Source organism: Lemur catta, chromosome 18 (assembly GCF_020740605.2).
Source record: "Lemur catta isolate mLemCat1 chromosome 18, mLemCat1.pri, whole genome shotgun sequence".
NCBI classification, from domain to species: Eukaryota; Metazoa; Chordata; class Mammalia; order Primates; family Lemuridae; genus Lemur; species Lemur catta.
This window is the reverse complement of record NC_059145.1, coordinates 16,128,039-16,150,320: the sequence shown is the minus strand read 5'-3', so window position 1 is coordinate 16,150,320 and position 22,282 is coordinate 16,128,039.

Below are 22,282 nucleotides of genomic sequence, written 5' to 3'. Positions count from 1 at the left end.
GAAGGGAAAGTTGAGCAGTGCACTTCCAAGCGGCAATTATGAAAATGTGTTCTCACTCTTTATGGTAATCCATGTTTGGCCCCTCCCACATCCACTCATGATGCTTAGCAAAGCCTCAACCACCCAGCTCATTAAAAGTCCACTAATAAAAATAGACAGACATTGCCACATTATTTTATGCAAAGCACTAAAGATCTATGTTAAAAATGAACAAATAACAAAAAGTTCCCCTGATTGAGGACTTTTGATGTCAGCAGTGTTAGCATGTCTAGTGAGAAGGATTAGCTATTATGTAAAGAATGGAATTTTTAAACTTACATTTCTTACTCAACATCAAAAAATTGGAAGGTAGATTTCAGTGTAAATATAAAAATGAAAATCATCCATAGACCTTCTACAAACAGGTAGCCAATGTTAATATGTTGGTAAATATCATTATTTTGTGTGTAGGATATGTTCTTTGCACAAAAATAAAAGAATAATACATGAGAATTTGTGTTGATGTTGGCTTAATCCCATTTGTAAATGAAAAGATATGTTTGATTATTTACAGGTAGGAAAAAAAAATCTCAACCAATTGTTTTCTTTGTTTTAATTTGTGTCACAGAAGAATAGACATTTTTGGTAAAAATATTAATTTTTGTTGATATATAATTTATATACCATAAGTCACCCTTTTAATGTGTACAATTAAATATATTTTAAAAACTTGATTGTTTATTAACACCTTTTCATGTTGCTATGTTCAAAGATACCAATTTTAGTGCTTTTATAGTATTCCATTGACTGTATAAAAATTGTTTAGTTAATTCTACTTTTTAAGATATTTAGGATGTGTCATGTTTTCTCTATTATATACAATATTTAAATGTATAAAAGATAACATCTTTCATTTATATACATTGCTTGTTATTATACCACATGGAGTCTCTGTTTCAAAAGGCATATATATTTTTAACTTGAGGAAAAAATGTTAAATTCTTGTATTTCATTCTGGGAAAAAAGAGAGAATACCAACTACACACACACACACACATACACACACAAACTCTCACACATGTTAATATATATGCACATAAAATAGTTGAAATTGAACAGATGTTAGAAATGTGAATCAATGTTTATTTCATAATATGTAAAGGGTAGGTACCTTGTAATACCCAATAGTATTTTACAGTTCAGCGTTTGATAGACAGGCTATGGAGTTAGGAAGATCTGAATGAATCTGAATTTTGGCTCTGCCACTAACTAGTTGGCTGAACTTGAGTAAATTCCTTACTTGACTAAGTTCTAATTTTCCCCTGCAAAATATGTGCTGTGGTTTGGGTGATTTGTGTCTGCCAAAACTCATGTTGAAATTTAGTGGCTAATGTGCTGGTGTTGGAAGGTAGCTTTAAGAGGTAATTAGGTGATTAAAATAGATTAATGTCTTTCTCCTGAGACTGGGTTAGTTCTCTCAGGAATGGATTAGTGCCCAAGAGAGTGGGTTGTTATTAAGTGAGTTTGCCTCTCATGTTTGGTCCCTTTTTCCCACATGGCCACTTCTCATGCCATTTCTCTGCCATGCTGTGACGCAGCACGAGGCCCTAACCAGAAGTTGAGCAGGTGTCGCTCCTTGTGGACTTCCCAGCCTCTAGAATCGTGAGCCAAATAAACTTTTTCCCTTTATGAACTACCCAGTCTCGGGTATTCCACTGAAGCAACGCTAAGTGAACTAAGACACTATGACTATCAAACAAAACCATTTCTGAAACATAAGAAGCACTCTAAAAATGGTTTTTGTTTTTGTTACATTTTACCAATAATTATCATTAATATATTAATAATATGGAAATATATGCTTTCCAAATACAAAAGTATATTTTGGAAAGCATATTCTTATATTATGTTTAGCATTAAAAATTTCTTGGAACAAATTCATCCACTTTTTTAGATTCTTTTCCTTGGGCTGCTCCTTAAAGTGATGAATGTAACTTTTGTGAGTGAACTATTAAGAGTTATTAGGACATGAAAAATAAAGTACAATATGGCTTGACACCTTTAATATGATTCAAAAGACATCATTTCTAAAACTGGAGCAGAAACCCAAAGGAGTTAACAGACTGATATGAAAATACAACTGCATGAGATGCAAAGGAAGATCCTTGTAATAAGAAACACTTGCAAGAAAATAAAAAATGTAGTAACTGACTTGAAACACCAGTGGAGGCAGGATTGGACAGAATTGTCAATGCTGCAAACTAAATCAATGATATAAAGAGTTTTGTCAACCAATAGTGTATTTCAAGTTTTAAAAATCTATGTTTATAATGAAATTAGATTTTAATTCAATTATGTTAGACTATTTGTTCTTAGTTTGGTATAGAGCTATATAGCAACCTCATCAAATGAATTGATAAACATCCCATCTTCTTCTACATTTAGAAAAAACTTATTAAAATAGGGTCCTGGAAATTTTAGTAGCAATCATCTGTGAAACCATCTGAGCGTGATGATTTTTCAAGAAAGGAATTTTAGATCACCACTTCAATCTCTTCAATAGTTTTGAATCTGTTAAAGATTGTACTTATTTTTGGCTTAAATATGAAATATTATACTTTTAAAGAAAGTTATGCATTTATTTTAGTTATTAAAATTCATTGATGCACAATTCATATTATTTTACATTTTAAATCTCCACGTTGTTATTTTTTTTGCTTTCTTTTCTTTTTCCTTGCTTAGTCATGTCAGAGATTTGTCTATCATATAATATGCATAATAATTTATACTGTTTTTAGTTGTTTTAAGCTATGACTAATTTTTTGTGTTCTTGTTTTTTAATGTTTTATATAGCTTTAATTTTTATTTATTTTTTAAATTTTTGTTTTTTGTTTCCTTTTCTTTTGTTGGTTTCAAAGTTGAAAGTTCAATGCATTTTATAACTGAAAATAAAAATTTTCAGACTTTCTTCTTTTCTATAAAATGTATTCAAAGCTATTGTTGTCACTCACAAATACTAAATTAACCACACCACTCATTTCTCTAATCTGTGTCTTCATTCAGCCTTAAATAGGTTATGACTTTTCTCTTATTTCAAGGGTCATTTTAACATATTACTTCTAAAATTTTTACATCTAATTTTAGCTCTCTTTTTGTAGTTTCTAATTTTACTGCAGTTTGGTAAAAGAACATGATCAGTGATGGGTTTCTTGTTTTGTGGTATTTTTAGTCTTTGAAACTTAGTGAGGTCTTCCTTTTAGCTTGCTAAATGCTTGAAATTGAAATTTGTGAATGGACCGTGGATGTTAAAAACATAATGTGTTTTCTCTGTTTTATGTAATGATCTATCATCTATCTATCTCATCTATCTACCAACCAATAGTGATAGCCACATATTAGATAACATAATTATTCATATTTCCTATCTTTGGATATTTCTGTCTAGTTGATCATATCAGGTTCCAAGTGTGGTTTACTAAAATATTGAACTATAATTATTGATATCTGTCTTTCTCAATGTACTTATATTTGTCGTATAATTTGATGCTTTATATATTTGGGACTATGTTGAAATAGGCACAATAACATGCTGGAGCCAGTTCATACTAGGTGACAAGAGCCAATTTTTAAGTTTCAAGAATTTTGTGAGCAAGTTCTTAAACATAACAATTATTAAAAACTAAATTACATTAACATATGATATAGTAAAAACATAGGTAATAAATACCGAAAATTCATACTTCATAAGTATTCTGCTACATTTCCAAAGGAGAAAAGATACTTGTACACTGCACAGATCTGGCAGACACCAACTTATTCAAATGATCAAACTCAGAAACACCAACAACAGTATAAAGTAACTTTATGTACCTCTCCGGTGATGCAATGCAATGTAATCAACACCACCTTGGTGGAAACATTTGTGTGTATAAGATGAATCCGATCTTGAGAAAACAGACAAATATGAACCATTAGACCACAAGAAAGCCTATCCTCCTTGATATGCAGTAGTAACTCCTCGTGGTTTTATTTCCTGTGACCCTCTTGACCAATAATGTTGAGCCCCTTTTTTGTGATCTTACTGGCTATTCATGTATCTTCTGTTTTGAACTGTTTGTTCAGGTTCTTTCCTCATTTTTTAAATAGGTTGTTTCTCTTTATATTGCTGATTTGAAGGAGTTTCTTAGTCAGATGTATGTGTATTCTTTTGTTAGATAAATGAACTAGAGTGGAGTCCTTTGTCAGATGTGTGTACTAGGAATATTTTTTCCCAGTCTGTGGCTTGTAATTTTTGTAATAATATTTTTGAATGAGAAAATCTTATGTTCTCAGAACATGTTCCCATTGGTCTTTGATTCGGGTTCAGTTTATAATCTCTCTGTCCCAGACCTAAAACCAGCCCTTTCTCTGAAAGGTTTGGTTCTTTCCCACCCCCACAGAGAATAGCATTAGAAATCAAGTTCTGGAAACTAGGTGTTATTATTGTTATTATAATTTAATTTCATTCTTTCAGTGTAAAGAGTTAGGAAATGTGTATATTTTAAAAATCATGAATTGGTGTTATCACTGTTAATTCAATTGTAAAAACACAGAGTTCTTCCTCCCCTTTCTTAATTGTATATTTGAGTCTCTCTTTTTTCACATTGAAAATGTTGGTTCCAAAACACAACAGTACATTTATTCATTGGCTCTATAACTTAATTCATACAAAATACTTTCAAAATTAATATATTCATTCCCTCCACTGACAACAAACCTGCTACGCAAAGTTCAAAATTTCTTTTCAAAGCACCTCAGGCTAAACTCTGATCAAATGTAACCTAAAACATTCTTTTTTCCCGTGTTTACATTATACATACATATGAATTTGTTTTCCTTTATATTCAATTTTAGGAATTGCATTTCTGCATTTATCTTGATTTTATTTTTGAATACGTAGAACATTTACATGGTTCTCAAGTCGTCAACACAATATGAAAAGGCAAATTTCTGAAAGCCTCATTTCCATTCTTTCCTTCCTACATTGTTCCCACTGACCCATTTACCAATAACTGTTTTAATTAGTTTTTGCAATATTATTTTTGTTTTTCTTCACAAAATAAACAATATGCATGTATAGGTATATGTACACATACATAAAAAATAAAGCTGATTCTATAATCATCTTTGATATTATATGATGAAAATAACTCCTTATTAGATCACAAAAATCATATATCCTCTTTTTTTTTTTTAATGGCTGCACAGTACTCTACTGTGTAGGTGTGCCATAGTTTACTCAACCAGTCTCCAGTGGTATTTAGATTTTTTCAGTGTTCTACTATCAAAAATAATGCTAAAATGAATAACCTTATAGGAATGTTATTTTGTATTTGTGTATTTATTCTTTTATAAAGAGAAATATTTGTTTAAAAAAAGAGCCTTATCACCATTCTCAAGAGCCCACAGTGTCTCAATAAAAAAATTATACCATTGCTATCCATTCATTCAGTATCACATGTTAGGAAGAATTAACTGATATGCCACTTTGATATGTGTTTAAAATCAATACAAATACATGATATGGGTAAAACTGGTCATAGTACTAGGAAGTGATTTGCTGTTTACTATGTTTCACATATGCATGCCCACATAATTCACCTATCCCATAAGTAAGCATATTTCTTGCCTATTTCACTAAGAAATTTAAAAATATGCTACTCAACCCTAAATCTAAATTTCTGATAAGATTAAACTTGATCCCATATCTGTTTCTTCAGGTAATAATTAAAATTACATCAAATATTCTAAGAGTGGTAGACAACCAGCTGTGACCAGTTGGACTGCAGTCCCCAACCCCCTGGGCCACAGACCGATACCAGCCTGTGTCCTGTTAGTAACCTGGCTGCACAGAGGAGGTGAGCGAAGTTTCATCTGTATTTATAGCCTCTCCCCACTGTTCGCATCACCACCTGAGCTCTGCCTCCTTTCAGATCAGTGGTGGATTCTACATTATGGTGAGTTGTATAATTATTTCATTATATATTACAATGTAACAATAGAAATAAAGTGCACAATGAATGTAATGTGCTCAAATCATCCCAAAACCATCACCCCACCCCAACCCTAGTCCATGGAAAAATTGTCTTCCATGAAACCAGCCCCTGGTGCCAAAAGGTTGGGGACCGCTGAGCTAGGGTACAACGGATAAAGAGAGGAGAAAAGAGGAGAGAACATGTAAGGGGAATTAAGTTAGGAAAGAAGTAGCAATAGAAGTTGCAATTGAAATGATCTTTACCTAGGAAAATAAATGACCTTCTTTGTGTGTTTTGATTTATTTTTCTTAAAGATTGATTAAATATCAAGGATTTCAGTTGTACAATTTTGATGTCTGGCATTGAGTCTAAGATTTAAGGGAAAAACTTTGTGTAATTTAAAATAAAAATATGATTCTAACTTGGAGAGTTATGAGATAAAAATTCCTTTTTTTTACAAAGTCATTCAGTGAATGGGAACAATGATGTGTGACATGGTAAGAATCCTATAATTTGCCTTAATACCAATAATGTTGAATTATCATGTGAGAATATTATTCCAGACACACCTAATTCTAATTTTTATGATCTATCTGGGAAAATGTGGTCCTAATTCCAACAAAATCCATTTAAAAAGAACTTTTGGGCATGCCTTATGTAAATTTGTAGTTTCTCATATATAAATAATTACTAGTGGTCCCTAAACATGGCTATATATAATACTCACTACAAATGTTTTTTTTTAAATAATGCAAATTCCTGACTCTCATTCCAGACAGAATTAGACCATCTAGTTTTGTGAGCTGAGCAGTTCAGTTATACCACGTTTATTAACTTCCATGTGGTAAATATATGGAAAGGTTATAGGAAACTAGATAAATTATCATGGGCAGAAGTAGTCATGAAATCTTCCTAGAGTTGATGGTCTTTAGTTGGGTTTTGAAAGTAGAGAGAAGAAGGAGGAGAATGTGGTAGTTTTAAAACATGTTTGGCCAAGCATGGTGGCTCACTCTTATAATTCTAACACTCTGGGAGGCTGAGGTAGGAGGATTTCTTGAGGCCAGAAGTTCAAGACCAGCCTGAACAAGAGCAAGATTCCATCTCTATCAAAAACAGAAAAATTATCTGGGCGTCATGATGTATGCCTGTAGTCCCAGCTACTTGGGAGGTGGACACAGGAGGATTGCTTGAGTCCAGGAGTTTGAGGTCGCAGTGAGCTATGGTGACGCCACTGCACTCTACCTGGGATGACAGACTGAGACTCTGTCTCAAAAAAATAAAAATAAAATATATTCACAAACTCTCCTGTCCTCTTTCCATCCAAAAATGGAGCCTAATACACATTCCCCTTAAGTGGAGTTGTACTTAGTAACTTGCTTCTAATGAATAGAATGTAAAAGAATTGATGGCATTAGTCTTCCAAAAGTAGATCCTAAAATGCACTGCAGCCTGCAGCCTCTTTGAGATTACTCACTGTGGGGGAAGTGGGCTGCCACGTGGAGAAGCCTGTATGGTGAGGAGCTGAGAGCTCCTATCAAGTGCCAGAAGAAACCAAAGAGGTGGGTCCTCCAGTCCTAGTTGCACCTTCAAATACGTGAAGACCCCGATGGCATCTGGACTGCAACCTCGTGAGATATCCTGAGCCAGCTGCTCTCAAATTACTGACCCACAAAAAAATAAGATTATAACTGTCAAAGCTGCTAAGTATTTGGGGTCATTTGTTACACAGCAATAGAAAACCAGTACAGACAATTAACAGGGTTTTGAACATGTGGGGACATAGTCTTCCTGAGACAAAAGAAGAACATTTTATATGTAACTCTTGTAATTACTCACAATACTTCTGACACCTAATGTGTGGGTTTTCTACAGCAGTTAATTCTCCAATTCCCTGCTGACAGTAACTGGCTATCCCACAATTTAATTCAATTCTGACACTAACTACCTACAGTCAGCACAGACAACAGATGTGAAGAAGTCAGTCCCACAGGACTGCCCTCCACCCAGATGCCAGTCGCAAACAGAGATCATCGATACTTCTGTGTAACTTGGCTACAGATCTAAGGTTCCTACTACCTCCTCCTCAGGTTCAATCATTTGCTGTAATGGCTCACAGAACTGTGGGAGCACTTTGCTTACATTTACCTGTTTATTATAAAGGATATTATAAAGGATACAGAAATGAACAGTCAGATGAATAGAGACATAAAACAAGGTCTGAAAGGGTTCTGAGTTCAGCAGCTTCTGTCCAGTGGAGTTTGGGGTGTGCCACCCTCCCGGCCTGTGGATGTGTTCACCAACCTGGAAACTCTCAGAACCCCTTCATTTAGGCATTTTTATGGAGGTTTCATGATGTAGGCACGATTGATTAAATCATTGGCCACCAGTGATTAAATTCAATCTCCGTGAAGGTCAAGGGTTGGGGCTGAAAGTTCCAAGCTTCTAATCACATGGTTGGTTCCCCCGCAAACAGCTCTCGTCCTGAAGCAATCTAGGGAACCAACCAAGAGTCAACTCGTTAGCGTATACTCCAATATTATAATATCATACTAAACAAGTATAAAATTTTGTTAGTTGATAATTTACCATTAAGTAAAGTGAAATGACATTTGGGGTCCAGGTATTTCATTGAAGTTAAATACATTAGAAAAGCCTCCTGTTATTATCAATTATCCTTTCCTTTTATAAGCTGCTTTACAGTCTGCAAAAAATATTTTGATATATTTTGTTATATTTAATTCTCACTATAAACCAGAGAGGTATATGTTACCATCCTCAGTTCATAAAACAGGAGATAAGAATTTCCTTTATATCATAATGACATAGCTACGTGACCTCAGCTGAGCCCAAGCAGGGCTAAAGTTTGACCTTTGACCTTCTAATGGCAGATTTATTGATCATTCTTTTATACAAATTTCCCTCAGCCTCCACACCATTGACATTTTGGCCTCAATAACTCTTTGTTGTGGGGGCTGTGTGCATTGTAGGATGTTTAGCACCCACTAGATGCCATTAGCACCCTCACCGTAGTTGTGACAGTCGTCAAAAATTCCTACAGACATGAGCAAATGTCCCCTGGGAGGCAAAATCAACCCCTAGTTGAAAGCCACAGTTCTATGCTTTTCTAACCAGGGATTTATTAAATATTTGTTGAACTTACAAATGAACAAGAAGTGTTCTACTGAACTAATTTACCAAGTCCAATTTTTAAAAGCTAATCGAAAGAAGGGGTGCTTTTATATGACTATAATCATCAAAAGCATTTTATAATGCTAATAATGATACGTCCAAGAAAGACACTCCATAAAAAACGAAAACAACACTACTTTAAGGAATAGAGCAAACTAGGGTCAATATGGTTAAAGAAAAGCCTAATGTGAATGGAAGTGTATTTGGTGTTTTCTGTTTTAGAGGAAAGTGTGAGGTGTATTAAATGTTTATTGTCTTGTTAACATAATATGTACTTCCAAATGAAAGCCTCAATATTTCAAATATAATGTGTGAAATCGTTATGTATCTAGTTTGAAAGCTATATTTGGGGTTATATTGAGATTATTTGTCATGCAACTATGATTAAATTGCTTTTATAATTTATATTTAGGAGAAGTCCTATAAACCACAAATATGCGACAACAAACATCTTAACTAATTTATCTCTAAATGAGATTATGAAAGCATTTTCCCAATTTATTTCAGTTTTTTTTTTTTTATTATTTGTTCTATCTTGGGAGGAGGAGAGTTGTTTTCTGATTAAAGAGCACTTCGCAGAAAATAATGAGCCAATTATGGTTCCTTTATCTTGTTAGAGATCTTAAATGAGAGTTTCAGGAAAATTTATCAGAACTACACCAGAGGTAACCTGAATTGAAACTTAGTTAGCTGAGAATTTTGACTAATTTATTCCCCCGTTCCACTTGCTGATGGATATAGTTTTTTACAATATGTTGACTTTTTGTAAGGCAATGCCTGATAGTGGAATAATTGCTATCAGTGAAAAACCCACAATAGTGCTGAAATAAGATATTTGTCATGAATATCATACAAATGTATGTTGACTATAAAACTGTTTTAAATGAGTTGAATGATCATTTTATAAGAAAGACAGATTCATTTAATTTTGAGTCCTGCTTGGGGAAAGTCAATACAGAGATTGCCAATATAAGCAATTACATGTTAAATGGAATTTGTACAGTACATTTGAGTGTAGATCTTGCCTTTCAATTCTTTTGCATAATTGCAAATGATTACATTCCAATGAGGCAATCCATGCTGCAAGTCATCAGAAACGTCAGTGCTTCTCATTGCTAACAGGCTCAAGTGAGAGCTTTAAGTTTAAAAGTGTTGGATGGTAATAATAGAATCAAAGGATAAAGAGGACAGTGAGAGACAATGTTCAAGTTTCTAGACTGACATGGAATTACATTTAATGATTGAATGAATATCCCCGTTAAAGAATAATCTCCTTCCCTCAATAACTTATTGCAATTTTTAAAATTTCCTGCCAAGAAATTCTTTGCCTTGAGTCACTCATATTACATCTTCTTTTTCCTGTGTTCCTCTTGATAAAAGTGAGAGATAATTTAGTTCATACAGTCTAGCTCATATATTAGAGGGCTATCAGAAAGTCAATGCATCCTTTAAAATCTAGAACAAATAATTTAAATATATCAATGTTTTCCTAAATTAAATTTAAACTTTTTCATTAATTAAGGGGCACAGATTAAGACTTAATAATTGTTGACCTCAATTCTAGTTTCATTTGTTCAGTAAGTGTTAAGTATCTACTATGTAGCAACTCCCATGCTAGGTTCTGATATGGAATTTCTACAAAAAAATTTGAAAAGCAGGATCTGCAGTTAAATGTACTGAACTCTAAAAATATGAATAATTCACACTGTCCATTTCCAGAGTGTCTAACAGAATAGGAGAAGAAAACAAATATGCAAAAAAGATACTTACATTCTTGTGTAATGGGTACTCTGATAGAAATGGTAACTACTTTATTTCGGCAGTACTAATTATACTTCTAATTTTATTCTCAGTTAAGAAGATAGAGGCTGAGTCAAATAAAAAGAAAGATTCTCTGTCTTCTGCAGCATTGAAAGTTTTATTAAAAAGATTACAGGAATGTTTTTAAAACTTTTTTTTCCTATTGCAGACTTATAGGTCACAAGAGGCAAAATACCACTGTTTTGTTCCCATATATGGGTGCAAACAGAGTAAAACCTTGTCAAAGACTACATTGTTACTCAGTTTCTGGAAAATTCTTTGAAGGTTATAAGAGTTCAAGGAAACAACTAAAACTTAGAGTCCTTTAAATAACAGCAGATGTCTACAAATTTAAACTTCTCTTATCACATGAACTGCTTATTGACTTCTGTCTATATGTATCCAACTGATATTTGTAAAGCATGTAACAATTAGGTCAAAGGAACTTGAAAAGTTTCCTCCTTTATATTGAAAATAAATTGCAAAATAGGTTTGGAAAGGTAAAATATCACCATGGCAACTACAGGTGAGATTTTTATATTTAGGTTTGTTGTCGTATTGTTTACAATATACTTAAAATCAAAATAATTTTAATAGAAAAGGATAAAATATATATTAAATCACAAGAGTTAATTTTCTAGTCTGAAGGTTGTGGAATAGGTCTAGCAAAAGTAAGAATGATTTATGTGATTATTTTTATATAATGAGGTAGAAAATAGCCAGAAACGTGGATTCTAAATCAGTAATTCTGACAATGATACAAATAGACAGTTGTTCCCAAAGAAGAGAAATATCTGGTTGACCTGAAATCTAGATGAGCATCATTCTGCTAAGTCTGGCCCTTTTCCAGCTGTCATAACCGTTGATTCAATTGGCACCCACAAGGTGAGGCATTCCCATATCTGTTCACCTCTAGTCCTGATGAAGCTTAGTTTATTCTGTTTGGCCTGCGCAGCAGAAATGGAGTGGAAATGTGGCAATTATCCAATTCATTATGTCAGTGTAAGCATATGATTCAGTTATAATCCAGATAACTCACACCCTAATTAAGAAGTTGTGGAGTAGACTTATGTCTACTTGTTCAAATATGTTACTCACCTGTCCACGCTGCCTCTTAATTTGGAGCATAAAGCCTATGACCTGTGGAGAATTAGAAATTGTTTGGTTGCAGATACTGTTCAGCCACAACCGTATATTCTAATTTTAAATACTATACTAAAGAAATTAGAGGTGCAAAAGAGAAAAGTATAAGGCTATTCCTGGATTGTTACTTACCCCAATAAATTATTACAACTACCTAAGATTCTAGCACTGGGAAATGGTAGTATAAATTGCGATATATTTGGATTATTGAATACTTATGTAGCCATTTTCAAAAATAGTTCAAGTCTCGGGAATGTAATTATTGCATAACATTCAATGAAAGTAGGAAATACAATCTAACATAAATTTTTAAAAATAAAACTCTGCATGTGAAAATATATGTGTATATGTTTTAATTCAATTCTTTTCTGAACATTACATCAAATTTTTTAGTTGATGTGACTCCAGGTGATTTTTATTTTTGTTAATTGTGAGTGCTAGTCACTCTTTCTAAATGATTGTGTCATACTTCAAACATAAATTATATTATTAACAGAATGGAGATCTATAGGGATGCTTTAGTGATTTATTCCACAGAAATATTAAAAAAATCCTGTATATTACCAAAGAATATCTTATATATGTTGTCTAATTCTAGGTAGACCATACAAATTTTTTTCTAGGAAGAGAAACTTTTGCGAGTGAAAGAGGGTATTGTTAGTAAATATTCTGGGACAACAAGAGTAAACCATTATCATCCCAGGCGACATTTTTTTCGGAAATCCCATAGTGGCTGGTTTTCTAGAGTATCCTAAAGATGTATCCTTTGGTGGTAAACAACAAATTTGGTAAATTTACCAAATGTGGTAAATCACATCAGAAAAGTCAATAATTTTGTTGTACCTGCCCCTCGTTAATTTGGTCACAGTTTGGGAGAAATAGATCCTAAGAACATTTGGGAAGGAATTCCCAAATTTCCGACTCATAAAGTGTTAAACCTGGAGTATAGTTGAATTAGAGGCACCACCCTTGAGCTGAAATGCATCTCCTGATAATTTTTATGGTATGCTTAGATCATAAGATATTTGGATCTTCCTGTTAAGTTTAGTACCTGATAAATTGGTAAGAGCAAAATGTTTTCTTAAAATAAATATACACTAATGTGTAGTGATTACATTTTTTAGTAAATGAAACCTGCCATGGCATGTTGATGTAGTCACTACGTCCTGGATTCTCTTATCTGTTCAAATGACGATCTGACCTTTCCCATAGTCCTGGGCCAAATTAATGCTTTGTGACGTGTTAAATATCTCTTGTGGGGACTCTTGATTATTATCTGTATTTTGTTTGTTTTACTGTGTGGACTGATTCATTAGAAGAACTATAACTTACAGTTTATAACTTAAAAATAAATAAAAGGATCCTTGGTATTTCTACAAATGAGTTGAAACATGTCTACATAAAAACCTGGACATGAATCTTTATAGCAGCTTTATTCACAATTGTCGAAACCTGAAAGCAACCAAGATGCCCTTCAATAGGTTAATGGGTAAACAAACTATGAAACATTCACAAAATGGAATATTATCTAGCAATATAAGGAAATGAGTTATTATACCACAAAAACACATGGAGGAACCTTAAATGCACATTGCTAAGTAAAAGAAGCCGATCTGAATAGCCTATATTCTGTGTGATTCCAACTGTTCTGGAAAAGGCAGAACTATAGAGGCAGTAAAAGGACAACTGGTTGCCAGGGTTAGGGGGAGAGAGGAATGAGCAGGTGGAGCCCAGGATGTGTTTAGAGCAGTGAAATTATTCTTTATGATGTTATAATGGTGGATACGTGTCATTGTACATTCAGTTTGAACCCGTAGAATGTACAACATCACGAGTGAATCCTGATGTTAACTATGGACTTTACTAATAATTATGTATTAATATTGGCCCATTAATTGGAACATGTAGCATACTAATGCAAGATATTAATAATAGATAAAACTGTGGGGAGTAGGTGGGAATGTTATATGGAAAATCTCTGTAACTTATGTTTGACTTTTCTATAAACCTAGCACTTCTCTAAAAAATAAAAATCTATGAAATAAACAAATTCATAAGGAAAGAAAGAAAAGAAAAGGAATTGAGAAAGGACCCCTTCATGTCTATTGTGTTGTGTAACAAGTAATGTGGGGCCTAAAAAACTCTTGGTGTTTGTACACTTGTCTTAATAGAGCTCGGTTATTTTTTGATTATTTTATAAAGAAGTTATAGCATCTTCAAATAATGACAATTGAATTTCTTTTTATGCTTCAAATTTATTTTTATCTTCTATTTCTTTCCTTCCCTTCTTCCTCTCTCCCTCTCTTCTTCTTTTGTTCCTTTCTCCCTTCATTCTTTCTCTCTCTCTCTGCAACATTTTGCCTTGTTCTTCTAGAATGATGTTGAAATGGAAGTATTTTCTTTGTCCAATGGCATTTTAGGAACATGAGGATGAGGGATATTTTGGGATTGGGAGTTGAGCTTTAGGTTCAGCATGAGCATTACAGTAATCTATATTAATATTCCTAAACATTAGATGTATAATATATCAAAACCTGGTAGTAAGGAGAATAGTATAAATCAGAAATATCATAAAAATTAATATACACATGAGACATTAAAACATAAAATATATTTTCATGCAGATGTTAAAGAAATCAGTTTTATAGAAGAAAATGAGCAACTGTGGACCGAGAGGGTTGATATGTAAGAAGGTAGAAAATATTATCATAGGTTTTGTAGTGACTTTTTTGTTAAGTGATATATATTAAATAACTTAAGAGTTGGGTGCAAGAAAGGGAAAACCAGTGGCTGGTAAGACCAAGGGCTGGATTTGAAAGTCCACAAGTAGAAAAATAAAATGCCTAACAAACACTATTAAATATTTTCTGTGCCAAGAAAAATAATTAAATATTATGAACAAATAATGAAAAGGTGGGGGAAAGCATAATCTGACTTCAAATTCAACATTTGGTAAGGTCTGCAAATGAGTTTACATGGGGATCAGGTTTCTGTGGGGGGAAAAAAAAACACAGAATGTTTTTTAGAAGAAACAAAATAAAACTTTAAATGGCTGCCTTCTAAGGTACAGTGATTCCAGATCTCATTTCAGGGAGCAATTGGTCAAAAATAAAGAGAATACCTCTAGTGAGGAGCTGTTAAGAATGTCCACTGTTAGTCTTCTGTTTGTTCGCATTATTATGTTAAGGAAGCATCCTTCTCTTCCTGATTGGGTAAAAGATGTTTTAAAATAGAGATATTTTGTCTTAGTCCATTTTGTATTTCCACAACAGAATACCAAAGGCTGGATCATTTATTTAAAAAAGAGATTTATTTTTCATGGTTCTGGAGGCTGGGAAATCCAGTATCAAGGTACCAGCAACTGGCAAGGGCCTTCTTGCTTAGTCATCCGAATGTGAAAGGCAGAAGGGCATGTGAGCTAAGAGAGCAAGAGGGGCCATACTTGATTTTATAACAAGCCCACTGGAGAGATAACTAACCCACTTCTGGGATAAGAACAGTAATCCATTCATGAGGGCAGAGACCTCCTGGCCTAATCACCTCTTATCAGGCCTCACCTCCCCTCATTATTGCACTGGGGATTAAGTTTCCAACATGTGAACTTAGAGGGACACATTGAAATCATAGCACATATGTTGAATTTAATTAAATGTTTTTTTCAGTATAAGTCAAGATGATCTTTTGGTTTTTTACTTTTAATCTATGAACACAACAAATTGGATTAATATAATTTTGCTAAAGTTCAATCGTCTTTACATTTCTTGAAAATTAAGTCATGGTATATTTTTAAAAACATGCTACCTATTTTTATTTTGTTCATGTCTTTTACATCTTTTATAAGTGAGGTACACCTGTGACTTTCTTTTTTCCACTACCTTGTCAAATTTGGGGTGTATCTATGCTAATTTTATTAGATGAATTCAAGAGCTTACTGTCTTTTCTATGCTATTTACCAATGTAAATAGCACGAGAATAACCCATTCCTCAGAGCCTTGATATATCTTGCCTGTCAAGCCATTAGGTAACAATAATGCTGGACTCTTTGTGGGAGAGGAAGATACTTTCATGTGCTTGCTGACCATCCCTTCGACAATCTCTTCCAGAATATTTTGTGGGAATTAATATCCTGCTCACTTTTCATACATTCTAACCACTATCTTAATATCCATTACTCAACAAAGTTGGACAGCTCGAATGATCAAATCTTTTTGTCTCATAAATCATTCTCTGAGAACTGATAGTATAAACAACTACTTTAAATGTACGCTTTGATGACTGGTAAGTGGGGTGACTGGTTATCACAGCAAAGTAACAGTTACATTTTTTAACAGAAGACTTCAGTGCCCTCACCTGAAGAAATATTTAATAAATAACTGTAAAGTGATATTTGAGAATTTACAACAAGTTTTAGGTGAAATGTAAAGGAAGAAACAAAGTATTTGGTCAGGAGATGGCTAATCAGACATAGGTGGAGGGAAAGGCAGCCCTGCTTTCTAATATTTAAAGAATATTTCAGAAATGGGGTTATTGAAGAGTTCTTGATTTTATATTTAAAACATACCAGCAATATTTTCCACTTTGTTCAGCTAGTTAAATGTGGACTCTTTCTTCATTCTCTCTTCTGTTAGGTGAAAAATGGAATGAATAGGGGGTGGGGAATGGAAACCAATGCAGAATGAAATGCACAAAATCACAGGAACTGTCAAAGAAAAATTGCACTGGACAAGTTGTAACAGACAAAGAATACTTTATTCAGGACTATTTCAATAGCATAGAGATTGAATGCAACTCAGTTGAAACAAAAGTGGGAAAGTTTTTAAGCCCTGAGAGATTAGGGGGAGGTTGGTCAATGGGATTAGGCCATCAATGTTTGCTCATTAATGCTTATCAAAGTTAGGCTCCTATCCTCCCATACACTGGGAGACAGGGACATTATCTTTCTTGATGGTAACATTTCAAAGACATGGCCCCAAGTCTTTGAGGAGAGCATTCCTGGGTTGTAAAACTGGCTAGAGGCTGGGAGATTTGCATCCCAAAGGACCAGAGAAAGACTTTACAATTGGCAGTTTTCTAAAGTAAGTGCTTTAAGAAAAGGGAGGTCAGGGCCCTATCTTCAGGAGAAAACTTGTCTAAAATGTAGTGAAGCTAAAGAGAACATTAAGGCCTTTTGATCAAAACCATCTCATATAGTTCCTGTGACCTATTCACCAAGTGCTGCTGGATTACTTTCATAGAACTAGGGTTTTGGAAGATATTTGCTTGTCTGAATTTTAGATTTATTTATTCATTCATTCATTCTTTCATTTGTTTATTTCCAGAAGACTCTTTCAAATTAGGCAACACTTAACTGAGACTCATAAAGATCTGTAGTTTTCTCAGGTTCTTAATTCTGAATATATAATTCTGAGTATATTCAGAATTTGAGATTTAGGTTGGTTAAATGGCCTCAGCTTAAAGTCTGCTTGGAAATCAGAATTGTTCTCTTCTTTTCTAACTAAGAATTCTTTAATCAGTCTGTTCCCACATGGAATTCTCTAGCTTGTCCCCTTACAAAAGAGTAGAAGTAAAATATTTGTTCAGTTAGTAAAACATTTTGACTCCAAAGATAGTAACTTTATTAACAGTGAACAGGAGTGGGGGAAAAAAGTGAAATAAATACCATTGTGCTGATGGGTTTCTCAAAGTATCCCTTGAGAAGAGGACAACTATAAGCCTGTGTGTGTTGAGGTTTTAGATACTGAGATTCAATTGCATGGCAAGATTCTAGAAACATCTTGACTTGTGACAGGATATAATAAGAAAAAAAAAAACCATACTCCATTGAAGGGGCTATAAAAGAAATAGATTTTTAAAAAGTGTTCAGGGAGATATTATTTGCAAAACTTTTTATTTGATGCTGTCAAATAAAAGGTTAACAGAAAGAGAAAAACATGAGAAGGTAAGCAACTTGGGAGCCAGTCATGAAGTCTGTCATATTTGTTTCTGTTTCTCATACACCCTCCATGCCTTTGTACCAGGCATTTCTATATCCAGAGCCCAATCCTCTAAAAGGGAAAGGAAAATATACATAGATTCCAAAGAAACTCATGCCAATAATAAGACTCTAATGTCATTGAACCTGAAGTTTTTTTTCCCTGTAGGCTGGTATGGATGCAGTTGACATTTCATTAATAAAGTCAACAATTTTCTTGGTGAAAATGTATAAGTGGAATGTCAATGTGGTTCATTTTTGACTGAAGTGAACAACAGTAAATTGGGATTTGAGAATTTATAAGAAAAGCTGTGGTAAATGTCACATCCCTAGATCACCCTGTATGCTCTTTAGTTTACATGTTCTCTTTTTGCTGATGTTTAATTATAATGGTATTACACAGGTGGTTGAGAGGAGTCTTGTCATGTTGGCTTTGACAGTCTCTGAGCCAGCAGAGCATTTTGTGGTAGTTGAACTTTCATGAAATTAATTGCTCAGTGCGATTAGTGTTGGGTCACTTTGGGATACAGGCAAGGTCTTTATTTCATAATTCAAGGTGGAGCTAAATGAGAAATGTTACTTTTGTACTGTTTATGATAATTATAATTCTATATGCATATGAGAAAGTTTTTCTTATGGGGTACATTAAGACAATACATTAAGGGTCTTTCTGTTCTGTATTAATCTATTTTAAAACTATATTTTTTCTAAGCATGATAATTTCTCTAGATAAGACTCAACCTATGATTATAAACACTCATAAGTTATTCCATAGATCATTCAAAAACTCTTTTCTAAAGTCATTGTGATATACATTCAGCGGGAAGAATTCTTTTCCCCAGGTTAATATTTAAATATGAAAATTTATTCTCCAGTATTTATCAATCAACCCTAGTGATGATGGGGAAAAGGCAAGACTGGAATTAAACATTTTAAAACATAATCTAAATATGGCCAATAAAGAGTTGGATGTTCTTGGGGGCACACAGGGAAACAATATGATAAAGAAAAGTTGAGGAAACTTCTTCTTATATAGAGTATCTCAGGAGTTTCTGAAGAAATCAACACAGTCTGTCAAAGCACATGTTTGGTTAAAAATGGTATTGTACAGTCAAATCCTGGGTTGACAAATCTGTGAGGAGTCTTAGATACCACTCAGTCTAAGTCTTACATTTAAAAAAATTATCATTAATTATGACTAGGGATGCTAATTGGTGTATTTAAGATCAGAAGATTAGAATGCAAATCTCTTGGCTCTAATTGCAATCCACTTTCTATTATAACACACTGCCTGTTTTGATTTAGATTCAAAACAAGCATTTGAAGCAAATGATAGAAGTTTAGACAAGACTGAAGATATTAGTCCCTGCCTTATCACCTTCCCTTTGACTTCTCCAGCTGCAGTCCAGCTGGCACATAGTGGGTACTCAATAAATTTCCATGATTGCATCATTAGCACAATTTATTATTCACCAATGAGCTGCCACTGTAAGCATAGGGTTACTCCGGTCTCTAATCATAATGGGGCAAGAGGCTTCAACACCGCCAAAAAGTATGTGTTGGAATTATTATATATACTAATGTTAGTTCTCTGTTTAGCACTCTCTGAGATCACTCCATGCTTTTTATTTTATTTTATTTTATTTATTTATTTTTTTTTTTGAGACAGAGTCTCACTTTGTTGCCCGGGCTAGAGTGAGTGCCGTGGCATCAGCCTAGCTCACAGCAACCTCAAACTCCTGGGCTTAAGCGATCCTACTGCCTCAGCCTCCCGAGTAGCTGGGACTACAGGCATGAGCCACCATGCCCGGCTAATTTTTTTTTTGTATATATATTTTTAGTTGGCCAGATAATTTCTTTCTATTTTTAGTAGAGACGGGGTCTCACTCTTGCTCAGGCTGGTCTCGAACTCCTGACCTCGAGCGATCCACCCGCCTCGGCCTCCCAGAGCTAGGATTACAGGCGTGAGCCACCGCGCCCGGCCTATGCTTTTTATTTTTTTTTTTTTATTTATTTATTTTTTTGAGACAGAGTCTCACTTTGTTGCCCCGGCTAGAGTGAGTGCCGTGGCATCAGCCTAGCTCACAGCAACCTCAGACTCCTGGGCTTAAGCGATCCTACTGCCTCAGCCTCCCGAGTAGCTGGGACTACAGGCATGAGCCACCATGCCCGGCTAATTTTTTTTGTATATATATTTTTAGTTGGCCAGATAATTTCTTTCTATTTTTAGTAGAGACGGGGTCTCACTCTTGCTCAGGCTGGTCTCGAACTCCTGACCTCGAGCGATCCACCCGCCTCGGCCTCCCAGAGCTAGGATTACAGGCGTGAGCCACCGCGCCCGGCCTATGCTTTTTATTTTAATATTGTTTTTGAGCTATTTAAAAAGTCTTTTATTTTCATGGATGCTTGTCTTACTAATGCAGTGCATCAAACAGTTCCTTCCTTTCTCCTCAAATCCCTCAAATCACAGGATTAACTTGTAGAATTGGAAATGCTTTACTTCCTCTGTGACTTGCAAAGTATCTGCCCTGATTACGTTTGGTAAACAACATGAGTAAATCGGCATTTCAGTGGTGTTCTTGAATTTAATTCATTCTGGAACTAACAAAATAAATCACTGTTTTTGGAATATGCTGTATATAACATATATCTGCAGATGAAGAGTGTTTGCATTAAGGTATGATATGACTGAAACAGTCACTGGTAAGATTGATGTAAAGAAGCCTTGTTGAAGGGAGAATTTCATTCTAGCTAATGATTGAAATCATAATTCATTCTTGTACCAAAAATCCAACTTAATGTCCTTTTTATCAGAGAAATAAAATGTGCTTTAATTAGGAACAAAGCCCACCTCACTGAAATCTTATTTGTGTTAAGTGCTAGCAGTTCCAAGTGAAAATAGCACATAATTTGAATTTCCAGATATCACACTATGCTGCTTATATCTTTCCAGCTTCTTAATTAGAGGAACTCATCTCAACCCAAGGGGGAAGAAACCAGAAACCAATTTGTTCTTCAAATACATTTAGGTACCAATTTATTATGGGAAACAGTAGAGAATAAAGGTTGAGAAAAACTGTGTCCTCTGGACTTAGACCACCTAGGTATGTCTACAGAATCTGCCACATTCTAGCTGTGTCTTGGGCAAAGTAGCTCAGCTTCTCTCAGTACGCTGTACATAAGGTTCTTGATTGGATTAAAGGAGACAATGAATGTAAATTTCCTAAAAGAGTGAAAGGCCACTGTAAAGCACTCAATGATTACTACCTATTGTTATTCTGGGTTTGAAATCCTATAATTTTTAAACAAAGTACAGGTCAGAAGTAGTAGAAAAAGCATAATTATAAATCTTTGAGGACTTTGTATCCTAAAGTTCCAAATCCTAGGAACTGCAACTTCAGTTCTTACTAGAAGGTCAAAAGTTACTAGTCTATAGCAACTGTTAATGGAACATGGCTCATAGAACAAATCCTGCTTACTGCTTTTTCTTGCAGGTAAAGTTTTATTGGTACACAGCAGCACCCATTTCTGTATTGTGTATGGCTGCGTTTGCTCAACTATATATATAACAGAGTCAAGTAGTTTCAGCAGACATTCTGGCCCACAAAGCCTAAAATATTCATTACCTGTCCTTTTACAGAGTTTGCCTAACCCTGGTCATAGCAGTAGTTAGATATAGGTTTGTACAGTAAGTGAATTCTATGATTTTGCTGAGAAGGATCTCTGCCGATTTAATGCTACAAAAGGGCAGAGTTATGTTGAAAAAGGTCCATAAAAATAGATTATCCAAAAGTTTACACTTATTTCTATTAAAGCTTTATTGAATTATAATTTATATACCATAAAATTTCCCATTATACGCATATGATTTAACATTATATTGCACGACCCAGTTTTAGAGCATTTCCATTACCTGAAAAATTCCCTTATACCTATTTTTACTCAATCCCTACTCCCAACTCCTCTGCAAGTAACCACTCAACTTGTTTCTGTTTCTATAAATTTGGCTTTTATAAACATTTCATGTAAGAGGAATCATACAATATATCAACTTTTGCAACTGGCTTCTTTAATTTACCATATTGTTTTTAAGGTCCATTCATGTTGAAGCATGATCAGTGTTTTGTTTATTTCTAAATATTAGTAGTATTTTATCATATGCATATACCATGTTTTAGTTATTTAT